Raw genomic sequence first — 12,954 nt, 5'->3', positions numbered from 1 at the left:
GAAATCAAAGGCAGACACAAACAGTAATTATTAGAAGAACACGTGCTATGGCTCTGGCATGTTGAATGACCGAGAATAAAAAGAGGGAAAAGTAATAAAACTGAAAACCAAGTAATAAAAATGAAAATTAATGTGTATACTCAGAGCAATAGATGTGCCATGAATTAGCTTTATTTTTTAGAAAAAGGAAGCATTAGTGAGATAGAGTAAGTGGAGAGCCAGATACCAACCTTTACATTATTTGACTCAGAAAGGTGCTGTTGTTCTTTCTTTGTCTCCTCATTCCTTTAAAAAAAAGTATTAAAATTTTTATGGATGAATTTCTATTGGTTCAATGAAAGGAACAGCTAGTGCTTATATTCTTTGATCAACTTTCATGCCTATATCTGGTGATCGGAGCAAATATCTTGAAGATACCAATATGCCATATAACAACCTTTGTTAATTTCCAATCATGTTGTTTACAAATTCTGTAACATTTTATTATTTTTTCCTCTTCAAAATAAAAAAGTTTATGGATTGGTATAAATAAAAAGAACAATAAATTTAAAAGTGAGAGGAAGAGTCTCAAAAATAAGGCAACTTTTTCTTAATGTAGAAAATGTGGAAATTATAAAGACATAGATGGTTGTTTAGACAATGTAAATCTATAAAATTTCATGCAGGGAAAAAGCAGGCTATTAGAGAAATTTAAGTAATGCAAAAAACAGAACCAGGCCACAAGGTGGTTTAAGGTCCTATTTTTTTTTTTTTTTTGCCAATGATTCTTTCATGCTTTATAATATCAAATTATTTCTTTGTTACAGTTTTTTTTATGTTTCTCAGGGTTAAGAGTGAAATTTCCTTGAGTTACACATTTTAAAGACTTCATTAAAATATAATTTATCTACAGGAAAATGCACTGATTTTATGCAGATACTTCAAAGAGTATAGACAGATTTTTGACACTATTTTAAACTGCCCTTTAATGTACATTATTCGTGTCACCCAATGCACTCTATTCCTTCTTGCAGCACTTCCTTCTACTTCACACTTATTTTCAGGGACTAATGATCTTCCTGTTACTATAGATGTTCTATTTCTCTTATTTTGTATAACTGGAATTATACCCATTGCTGCCCCCTTGTAAATATATACTTTGTGATCTTTATCCATGTTCTATACAATATTTTAATTTTTATTATTCTGAGAAATAGACTATATTCATTAAATTTATCATAATTTGTTTATATCTTCATCTATTAGTGAACATTTTGGTGGCTTCTTGAAGAATATTTGCCTTTTACTATGTCTGTTTGAATTATTCTTACATAAGTTCTTATAGGTCTACTTAGTGGGTGCAGATGTAGAACATTCATTGATTCCTATAAGCAACAGTCAATGTGCTTTCAAATGTGTTTGCAGCATTTTATACTGTTTTCGCAACTTCTAAGAGTTTATGTTTTTTAAAAAAATTCTAGGTATGCAATGTATCATATTTTTAAAATGTGTGTAATTCCATATTCTATGAGCACATTGGCAAGTCTATCTTATTTTGAAAGTAGTTTAATATTGTATCAATTTAAAAATGAATGTATTATTTTCTTGACATTATTTTGGGCCTGTGAGACAGCTCAGCAGAGCACCTGCTTAGGCAAGTTTACACAAGCTCAGGGATCCCAGTTAGATCCCTACATTGCATACCATGCCACCCCCAGGAAGAGTGGAACTGGACAAAAAAAAAAAAAAAAGTTTTAAGTATTATATATATTTCAATTATTTTTTAATGTTTAAATATTATATTTTAAGTATTTATACCTACTCTCTATATCTTAAATATTTATTTCCTCTTTTCATCTAGCTAATGATGTCTTTCAGAGAACAAAATTATTTCATTTCAGGAACATCTTATTTATCACTTTTCCTTGACAATTTACCTTTTAACCATCTGTTAAAGCTATCCCAAGCGTATTCCAAGATTGTCAATATTTTGTTCTATTTTATCCAAAAGTTGTGTTAAAGGTGTATACACTAACTTTGTGTCCCATTTTGTTGTAGATTATCACTTCAGGGTCAAATATCACTGCATCAGGATATGCATGCTTATTTTTCTACAACTGTCTGCTGAAATTATTACCTTATTTGAGTTGTTTCTGGTCATGAATATCAAAGTTAATTAACTATTGTTAGCCTTGATTTATGTTTTCCTGGTCACTATGGACATTTAGATGAAAATATTTGTTATTTTAGTGGATCATTTGTATTTATTCTTTGGAGAAATATCTATTGACATTATTATCTATTTTACATGAAATTAGTAACTGGCTTTATTTATTTTGTTCTATATGTTGACTTCTTAAATTGCTTATATGTGAAGTAGAATCAAAAAAGTTTGTTTGAATTAAAATCTTTTGCTGTAGTAGAAGACATATTGTCTTATATGTCACATTCATGTCCTTCAAAACATTCCACTTATTTGAAACACAACTGTGCCGTCATTCTTGTCACTTTGTGAAGCAATTGTTGTAATCCTCCTTTGGAGTATTTTTAGATGTGCTTTTGTGACTGTTTTCACATCCTGATTCAATTCAAAACATTCGTTCACCGTTCCTAGTCATCTTGACTTTGGGAAATAACCAAAAGCCATACATTGTGAGATCTATAGATTAAGGCCAAGGAGGATACACCATAATATTTTCTGGAGCCTGTGTTCCTTTGTACAACATCAATCAATAAACTGTGATATAGGGAATGAAACTCCCAACCTGAAAAATACCTGGGCCAAGTTCATGTTCTCTAAAACCAAAAACCAAATTTTAGGAACAATAGGGAGGCTAAGAGCAGAATATATTCACTGGGGGAAAGAAAGCTCCTGTCTGAGAGAAGGACAGAAGGCAGACACAAGCGTGTTGCCCCCAAGCTTTGTCTTCCAGGGATATTTATGAAATAAAACCATTTGGTGAGGTGGGATTAAGGTGAAAACATGGGGACTTGCTTAGGTGGACATGAGGTGATTCACAACTGTGGTCAACCAGTGAGATTACAAGCACCAATTGCTCAGGTACAATTGATCAAATCCTAAACTAAATGGGGAAGCAAGTCTCGTAGCAAGTGGGCCCGACAAGCCGGCCTGAATAAAGAACTAGGGCTTTTCCTGTAGCGGGCTGGGTTAGTGACTTTCGGGTCTCCTTAAGGTGAAAGACTCATTTATAATATCAATCCTGGATGCCTATCTTCAGGGAGGTATGTGACCGCATTTGTTTACTTTTTTATCTTGAGATCTGACCCACATCAGGGGTCTGTCTCTCCCACAATTACAAAGTCATCTCGTCTTCCATATTGTCTCCTTGAGGGCCTAGCCCTGTCTGATTGCCTATGATATTTCTATCTAACTCAGCTGCCTGTAACAGCAGCAGTCACAGTATTTTTTAATCACACCTCCTAAGGTCACTGTAATGACTAATGCACTGTGTCAACTTGGGAAGTCAGAAGTTTAACTAAGCAACTCAGCAGGGAGCCAGGATTCTTTCTTTGTAAACATCTTGACCCTGTGCAAGAACAGGGCAAGAGGATGGTGTGAGTGCTACTCCTGCTGTAGCCTGCATAAGAGAGAAAAAGAGCCTTGCTTAGCTCCGGTGTGGTTTTTGTTACTTTTGCTGTCTCCTGCCACCTTGAACTGTTGTCCCACACCACACCACCCTGCCTTGGAGCCATCTGATTACTGACTGAAACCTCCACAGACTGGGAGCTAAATAAAGTTTCCTCCTTTAACTTTGGATGTCAGTTATTTTGTTTCAGTAATGAGAGAAAAGTAAATGAGACAGCCACTCAAAACAGTGTTACTACACTTGAACATGGCAAGAATGGGGGAAGGGGGATAAGTGTGTGCTTGAAATGAGGGGTATATTTTGAGATGGAATGGCAATGTGTCTTTTATTATAATTAAAAAAATTAAACATTTGTTATATTTTTAGAACTTTTGAATTTTGGAGATTAATTTTATAAAATATATATATATTTAGTACAGGATCTACAGGGTCTCGCTACACAGATCGGACTCCTAGTGATCCTGCTGCTTTCAGCCTCCCAAGCTCTGGGATTTCAGGTGCGCACCACCATGCCCTAAGTCTTTATCAGATATGTTGTTTACAAACATTTTCTCGCATTCTTTAATTTGTCATTTCACTCTGTATGTATCATTTCATACTTTTGGAATGGCTACTATGAAAAAAAAATAAAACTATTAGCAATACTGTCAAGTTATTTCAACTCTTGCACACTGTTAGAATGGAAAATTATGAAGCTATGATGAAAAACAGATAGAAAGACCCTCAAAAATTAAAATGCTGTTTGTTTAAGCATTATCGACACTATCCAAAATGTAGAACAACCTAAACCGTATGTCCGTCAATGCATGCTAAAGAAAATGTTATATGCACAAAAGATAGAACACTATTCAGAATTAAAGAAAGAAAAGATACAGGACACACTACAGATGAACTTGGAGGAGATTCGGTAAAATAAGCTGATTACAGAATAACAAATATTTCATAAAGTGCTTACAATGTCTTCTTCCACACAAAATTTCTAAAACAGTTAAGTTCATTGACACAAAAATGTGCTGCAGTTTTCAGGAGCCGCAGAAGGAGAGACTCAAAGCTTAAGCATGATGAATATGTGCTAGAGATTTGCTGCGTACCTTTGTGGTGCATTTAGTCAACAATAATTTATCATACAGTTAAAATACTGAGAGTAGATCTCAGATTAAGTGTATTAACCACAATAAAATAATCCTTAAAAAATCTATTGATCATTATCTGGGTGCATATTATTAAACTCTCTACTCAATTGTGATAATCTATTTATCCTCAAGTTAGTAACATTTGATTGGCCACTATAGCTATAGTAAATCTTGAAGTCATAGATTAGATTTATTCCATATCTGGAATAATCTTTTTACAAACTGAATCATTTTAAAGTTTCTACCTCCACTTTTTTTCTTTTTTAATGTATTTGGTACAGCGTCTCACTGTACAGATGGGACTCATAGTGAGCCTCCTGTTTTCAGCCTCCCAGTGCTGGTACGCATAACCACGTCTGGACTCACTGGCTAGCTCAGTGCGCCAAGGGGCTTGACTGGCATGGCATTGGATGCCTAGATTGAACCCCAGTCCCTGCACTTGCCTAAGCAGGCACTTAGTCCAAAGGGCTATCATGCCAGCACTCTTATCTCCAATTTTGATTGTCTCTTATGTTCTTTCTTTTTTTTTTTTTTTTTTTTTATTTTTATTTTGGGACAGGGTCTCACTACATAGATTGGACTTAGAGTGATTCTCCTGATTTCAGCCTCCCAAGCACTGGGATTACAGGCACACCCACCATGCTCAGTCTCAATCACTGTCTCAGTGCTCCCCGGGGACAGGGTCAACACAGCACTCCTCTGCGCTCTCCTTAAGCAGGCACTTTAGTCCTCTGAGCTATGTGGCCAGCCCTGTCTCTTATGTTCTTGAGATTTATTGCTTCTACTGATCGACCATGTTTTTGTAATTTATTGTACAACTATTTTATTTTTCATATTGAGCCTACTAATTTTTCCACATCTGGATTTTGTTCCCTTACTTCGTTAAGTAGTGAAGTGCATTTACCCAAGAAGGTTAGCTATTTAATAAATTTATTTTTCTTCAGGCTTGTTATGCTAAATCTAGATTAGCCATTGTTGTGCTACTTCTATGAAGCAGGGAATTTTTGTTGTCATTTTTGTTTTTCTGTTTCCTATAGTTTGTTTTCCCTTATAGATCATTTTTTAAAACATTTCTTTTTTAAAAAAAAATGTATTTAGTACAGGGTTTACAGAGTTTCATGGCACAAATTGGACCTGTAATGATTCTACTTTCAGCCTCCCAAGCACTGGGATTACAGGCATGCACCACCATGCCCAGTCTCTCCATCATAGTCTCAGTGTGCCCTGGGGGTGGAGCCAGCACAGCACACTGGGGATCAAACTCACATCCCTGTGTCTGCCTAAGCAGATGTTTTAATCTGCTGAGCTATCTGGTTGGCCCCCTTATAGGTCATTTACCAGATTCCTTGGGTGTTCAACAATTTCTCTCTACTTTTGATGTTTGTATTTCAAGTATTTCTCAAAAGTAATTAAACTCTAAGACTAGTTTTGTTTGGGTATCTTTACTAGATATTTCTTGCACAACCTGGTGAGTTCTGCTGTATCCGAAGAGTTCAAAGGATTGGCAAGAGGTAAATAGACATTTCTTTCTGTCTCTGTCTGTCTGTCTGTCTGTCTGTCTATCTGTCTGTCTTTTCTTTCTTGCTTGCTTGCTTGCTAGCTTGCTTGCTTGCGTTTTTTGTGTAAATTAATGTTCAAGATCTTCACTGAAGATCTGCAGGAAACATGCCTAGGTATTTGAGACCAGAAATTGCAAAAGGGACTTTCTTGCATTTAAAATGACTTTTGGGATTCAACCTAGAGAAATAGCATTTTGATGCTGCAAAGACTGAAAATTCTTTTAGAAATGAGATCTCCCCTTGGTCTGGGTCAACCCAAATCAGAGAATTTTCAGTGGCAGAAATTGAGCAATTTGTAGATCTCAATGAGAAAGACCATCCCTAGATACAGAATGCAGAAGACTTTGACCTTTGTATTGAGAAAAAGCCCTGGTCAATAAGCGGTCTGCTTGGAAATTACACCTTGGGGATGCTGTTGAACAGAATGTGATCACAAATTAATGGTGGGTTGTATCTTTGGCCTCATGAAGATTGGTATATATGCAGAGAAACTAAACTTCCAACAGCACATGGAAAATGAGATGGCTCATTATGCCTCTGGCCATTGGGTGCTGAGTCCAAACCATCCTATGGTTAGATTAAGATTGTTGGACATGCTGATCATTCCTGTTATGACCTTTCTTGTCATACATGAGCCTGTAAAGTCTTACTTGTAGCTGGGAAAACCCTCAAAGTACCCAAAACAGTTAATATTGTTCAGTATGAACTCAATAAAGGAACAGTTGGCAAGGCATAGAAGAAGGTCACAAAGCTGGAGAATGTTTTATTATGAAAATAGACTTGGTTCTCAATAAAAGAGGGGAATTCACTGTTGAAACTGAAGAGAAAACGTTTCAGTTAACAAAAGATGTGGTCAGTGTGAAGAGATTCCAGGAAAAAGCCCACAGGGAAGAAGTTGTTTCAAGTGTAATTGAACCCTCCTTTGGCCTATAGGATCAGGCACACTATACTTGACCATACATTCCCTGGACAACAAGGAAATGAACAGAAAATGTTCTTCAGTTTTCCCTCTGTGGTTGCTTCATTCCAGTGTTTTGTCCTTCCACTCAGCCAGGACCAGGAGTTCATGCCATTTGTCAAGGAATTATTGGATGCTCTGACCAGGACAGGCATGTCTCACTTTGAACTCAAAGTAGATGATGCCTCTGGGTCCATTGGAAGAAGCTGTGCCAGGCCTGATAGGATGAGTATGGCTTTTGGTTCCTCCAGTGACTTTGATACTCTGACCAAGACCCCTCACACTGCAATCTTGAGGGACTGAGACTTCTTGGTGCAGACCAGAGCACAGGTCTCCGAACTGCCTGGTATAGTCTGCGAGCTGGTCAATGACTAAGTCACATGGGGTGATCTGGAGATAAGGTAACTCTTCTCTGGATAAGTAGATTGGTGAAAAAGAGACAATCAAGGAATGAGGACAACTTTTGTACTGCATGTGTTAAAAAAAAAATTGAACTCTTGCCTGTTCCCTGTTACCAGAAAATAAAAACAAACAACATTTACTGCTGCCCAGGACTATGTTTTAATCTTAGTGGCTGACTGAATTTATCCCCACAGCTGAAGTTGTAGGTATTCTAAAAAACAAAAGACAAAGATACAGAATTTCAAAACAAGACAATATAAACAAACTATTCTCTACATAATACTCTACTCTTTGGGATGCTGGCTTGAAAATCTGGTTGTCACAAAATCAACTCTACTTTCTCCTCATTTCTTTCCCTTGAGTTTCCTTTACATGTGTGGAAAAAAATAAAGTCCACTAGATAAGCCTTTGTTGCTTATGGTACAGTATGGGGAAAAGTTAGTCTACTTGCTAATTGTTTTAGTTTGCTCCATGCTTGCCTGTAGTGGGAGAACAGAAGCAGTAAATATTACAGATAGGCTTAACAATGCAAATATCTAAAATGATTTTGTCACTGAAAGATGCCATTACATTTTTTAAATGCAAAATAAAAATAGAAAATAAAATTGCTAGCCAGGGAGATTGCGCAGCAGTATAAGCTCCAGCCTTGCAAGCGCAAGATCCCAAGCTCGGTACTCTGTATCTTATATAAGCCTTGCTGGCCCTAGACCCTGGGAGCCTCTTGCTGGCCTGAACCTGGCATAATGACACATGCCTGAAATCCCAGCACTGGTGAGGATGAAACAGGAGGATCACTACAAGTCCAAGCTGCATAGGGAGGCCCTGTACCAAATAAATAAATAAAATAAAAGATTTTAAAAATATTTTAAAAGAAAAGAAAATTGCTATTTATTTTTCATGTGTATTTTTGTCAATAAGTAAGAACTCAAATATGGTCAAGAATCACAAACTAGCAAATTATAAAAGTTAAAATCTAGTTATATAATAAATATATAAAAAGGTTTAGTAGTATAAGACATGAAAATTTCATACAATATATGTTCATTGTACAGAATTACTATATGAAGGCATAAGTATCATCTTTAAATTTTATATTCACTAGAAATGTAACCTAATTGAATTACTGTGTCTTTAAAAATTACTGGTTAGTTAGTCCTTGAGCTCTTGCTTTCCTTTTCTTGTATTATACCTTTCTATTTGTATTTCTTCTTTTGAGTTCTTATACTAGGGAAACTGTATGATATTTACACATGCATGTCTGCTTTATTTGACTTATGAGTGTATCTTCAAGTGGCATCCACTTCAATATAAAGGCTTCGAGTTTATCACTCTTTATAGCAAAGAGGAAACTGATCGATGATGTAGAGTGTGCCTAAGGAGAGTCTCATGGAGAGAAAACATTCTCTCAGGCTTTCACAGAGAGCACAATGGCCAAGCAATGGCCGTGACTCATCCACATGGCTGACATGGACAAAGGTTCTACAATCTGAGGTACAGGATCTCAAGATAAATCCTGAGGGGATTTCACTGACCTTATCAAACCCAAAAGCTACAACTCTTGTTGCATAGGTCCTGTTTTACCTTGGTCTTAACCATCCAGTAGAAAAGTATGAAGACGAAATATAGGAAATAAAGCCATGCTGTTATGTTGAGCTGTGGGGGACACAGGTCAATAATTTCTGACATTGCCAGTTAAACAGAAGACCCAATGCTATTATGGGCTACTGGACTCTTTTAGAATATTTTGCTGAGTTTACACACCTATAATATTCAATAACAGAACTTAGAAAAAAGTGGGGTATACTGATGAATGTCCATTTTGTATCTGTGTATTCAAAATGGTTAGAGTAGATATATAGTTACATTCTCTTAATGAATAGAGGCATTTGTTCTAATCATGTTTGTAAATAGGATACCATGTCCTCACATCTTGTACAACAGTTAACTACTAGGAAGAATGTATGCAATATATTAATTATTGAAACTGTCCTACCAAAAAAAGAAAAAAAATTACTTTCTTAAATGTTTTTATGAAGGTTAATGATATAATACATTGTGGAACTTAACAAACTTTCTTTAACATGTTATTTATTTATTTACTTTTGGGGTGGAACTGGGGATTGAACTCAGGCACTTGTGCTTGCCAGGCAAGCACTTATTCTACTGAGCCATCTTACTGGCCCCAACATGTTATTTTCTTGTTTAAAATTTTCCTAGTATCATGATATCAAATTATAATTATTTAAAAACAATAATATATGATCTTCATAAACTAAATTAGGAAACACTTTGCTGCAATACTAATGCATTGTGTGTGGCACAGATGTTGATGACCAGTGGATGGAGGAAATCAATAATCTCATACTTTGACAACAACTCTCTAATGTTAAAATATAATAATGACATTTAAGTAGGATTTTTTTAATCTAGAAAATTATTTTTCGATATTTTTCTGATGATGTAGTTTCTTTTTCTGATTTCACTTTTTATTGGATATTTAATGTTAATTTTCTATCTCAGACATGAAGTAATAATACTGTGTGTTGATTAACTGAAGTCACCTTTTTTTTTATTTTAGAACAGGGCATACAGGCTCTCACTGTGCATTCACACTCATAGTGATCCTTCTGTTTACAGCCTCCCAAGTGCTGGGATTACAGGCGCCCACCACCACACCCCATGCCAATCACCATCTCAGCATGCCCCAGGGGTGGGGCCAGCACAGCAGGCCCAGGATTTGAATTCCCAGCCCCTGTATCTGCCTAAGCAAGCGCTTTAATCCACTGAGCTATTTGGCTGGCCCTGAAGTCATCTTTTGAATGTGATTCATAGAGTGATTATCAGTGCTTTGTTAAAGCCTGATTTCACTATTAATTTTATTATTCTGAATCCCCCAAATAGTTAATACTTAGTTAAATAATTTGGGGATATTCATCAGATAAAATCATAATCCATAAATCAATGAAGTGATGCGCAAAAGACTAAAAGAATTCCCCACGACAGCCTCGCTCTCAGAGGAGCAGGGTACAGGGTGGTGTTGACAATGATTTCAGATTCACTCTGTGCTCCTTTCTCTTACTCCACTTGAAATAGTTTTTTGCCTATGCTGGACCTATCTTACTTCTCCTTCAGATTTGTTCCTACCAAGCAGTTTATCACTAACATGTAAAAACTATCAAACATGGACTGACAGAGAAAATGTTGGGCTTTAATGATCAGATCCTGAAACATTGTAGACTTTCTCTGAGGTCCACTTTTTTGATATAGAAACTGGGCACTGTAGCTGGTTGTCAAGTTTAATGTCCCTATAGAAACTATGCTGAGCATATTATCAGAAGAATTAGTTATAATAATTTTTAAACTAAGAGGAAGTATCATGAAAAATATCAATGAACTGGCTGATGAGATAGCTCAACGGTCTAAGCACCTGTCTGGCAAGCACAAGGACCCAGGTTAGATCCCCAGAACTACATGCCATGCTGGCCCCACCCTGGTCCTGCCACGCCCACCTCCAAAACCAGGCATGGTGATGCACCTGTAATCTCAGCACTGAGGAAGCTGAGACAGGAAGATCACTGTGAGTCTGAGTTGTGTAGTGAGACCCTATACCAAATAAATAAGTAAAAGATGAAAATAAAAAAAATCAATAAACTAATTTTATCTTTCTTTTCTACTGTTGCATAAAAATTAACATAACTGAGAGGTTCCCAAAGATTTTAAAATTTGTTTTCCGCTAACTAATGGTAGACAGATTAATGTGGATTGTTTACTTAGTAAAACACAGTAGTTCTTATTGAATTTACTATGTATTGAAGGCTACAGACATACTTTATTGTTTAGTTAGCATATTTGAAGACAATTATTCGATATCTGAGAGTCACAGTTTAATCAACTACAAAATGTAGTTAAAGTAAATGAGACATTATAGATAAAAAGATCTTGTTCTTCAGAAAACCAAGGAAAGATTAAATTTACTTTCTGCATCATCTGATTATCTACTTAAAGAGTAGTCTTTAAAAATTTCAACACTTAATTGTCATTAAAAATATAAAAAATAACTTATCTGTTGTACATTTGATTTTCAGTATGCTGTGAATTTATACTTTGGAAAACAAAAAAAATGTGTGAATTTAAGGAATATTGTTATAGATAATCCAAAGAGTATTTAATAATAAATTTCATAGTTCTGGCTTTTCTGTTCAAGTTCATTTTTCATTGAAAATTTCCTATTTTACTGAGATCAACATTTGCATTGGGTATAAATTTGTTCTTGTTAATATTTTATTTGTTCCTATTTTTAGTTTTAGTAAAGACTACTCACTTTTTTTCAGGCTTGTGAAGGTAAACTGTGCTGCACTTTGAAATACCTGGGAAATGTACTGGTTGTGAATATTTTAAGAACTCTATGAAAAATGAAAGGATGAGGTTCACCCTTTCAGGCAATCACAGACATAGGTAAGAGATACTAGCAAGAGTCTTGCATCTGTTTGAAGCCCTCCTCCTTTTCTGTCTCCTTCCCTCCCTCCCGGCTTTTGCTTGTCAATACATCTGACTGTGACTATTCTCACATTTCCTAAATGACAATTGCTTCTTATTTTAAGGATATTCACTTCAGGATATTAACGTTTGGTATAAAGAATGTTTATTTATACACTAGTCCTCATTAGGTTTCACCAAATTTAATTATATTTAAAATATCTATATCATAATGATATTAGAGACAGCTCTATTTCTAAACTGTAAAATAGTATTGCAAAAATATGTTCAATTAGTGACAACATCCTGCAAGTTGCCTTATACTGACTAGTTGCCAACTATTTTGTTCATATTTTCTTGTAGAGTTGTGTTTGGATCCCACAATAACTCTTGTGATGTTTTGTACCTCCTTTTTTCAGATTATAAAACTGAAACTCAAGCCCCATAATTTAACCAGTTACATGGTTAAATAACTAACAAAAGAAGAAGAAAAGAAGGAGGAGGGGGAGGAGGAAAAGGAGAAGGGGAAGAAGGAGGAGGAGCAGGAAGAGGTGCAGGAGGAGGAGGAGCAGGAGGAGGAGGAGCAGGAGGAGGAGGAACAGGAGGAGGAGGAGCAGGAGGAGGAGGAGGAACAGGAGGAGATTGGGAAAGAGGAGGATGGAGGACAGTGTGTGAGAGTGGGGAGAGAGGAAAGAGGAGAGAGAGAGAGAGGAAGGGAGGGGGGAGAAAGGAGAAGGAGAGGGAGGGTGTGTGTGTGTGTGAGAGAGAGGGGGGGGAGAGGAGAGGGGAGAGGGGAGGGAGGGAGGATGGAGGACAGTGTGTGAGAGTGGGGAGAGAGG

General features: G+C 36.2%; 2 pseudogenes; one reads left to right on the top strand and one right to left on the bottom strand.

The window, feature by feature from the left end:
* The window catches only part of LOC101559778, a 37,376-nt pseudogene extending 29,734 nt beyond the window's left edge, over positions 1-7,642 (top strand).
* A 133-nt stretch (positions 7,643-7,775) lies between these two features.
* Positions 7,776-12,954, bottom strand: part of LOC101593150 — a 34,881-nt pseudogene continuing 29,702 nt past the window's right edge.

This window comes from Octodon degus, unplaced genomic scaffold (genome assembly GCF_000260255.1).
Source record: "Octodon degus isolate 3935 unplaced genomic scaffold, OctDeg1.0 scaffold00024, whole genome shotgun sequence".
Taxonomy (NCBI): Eukaryota; Metazoa; Chordata; class Mammalia; order Rodentia; family Octodontidae; genus Octodon; species Octodon degus.
This window is presented reverse-complemented; position numbering and strand designations above follow the sequence as displayed.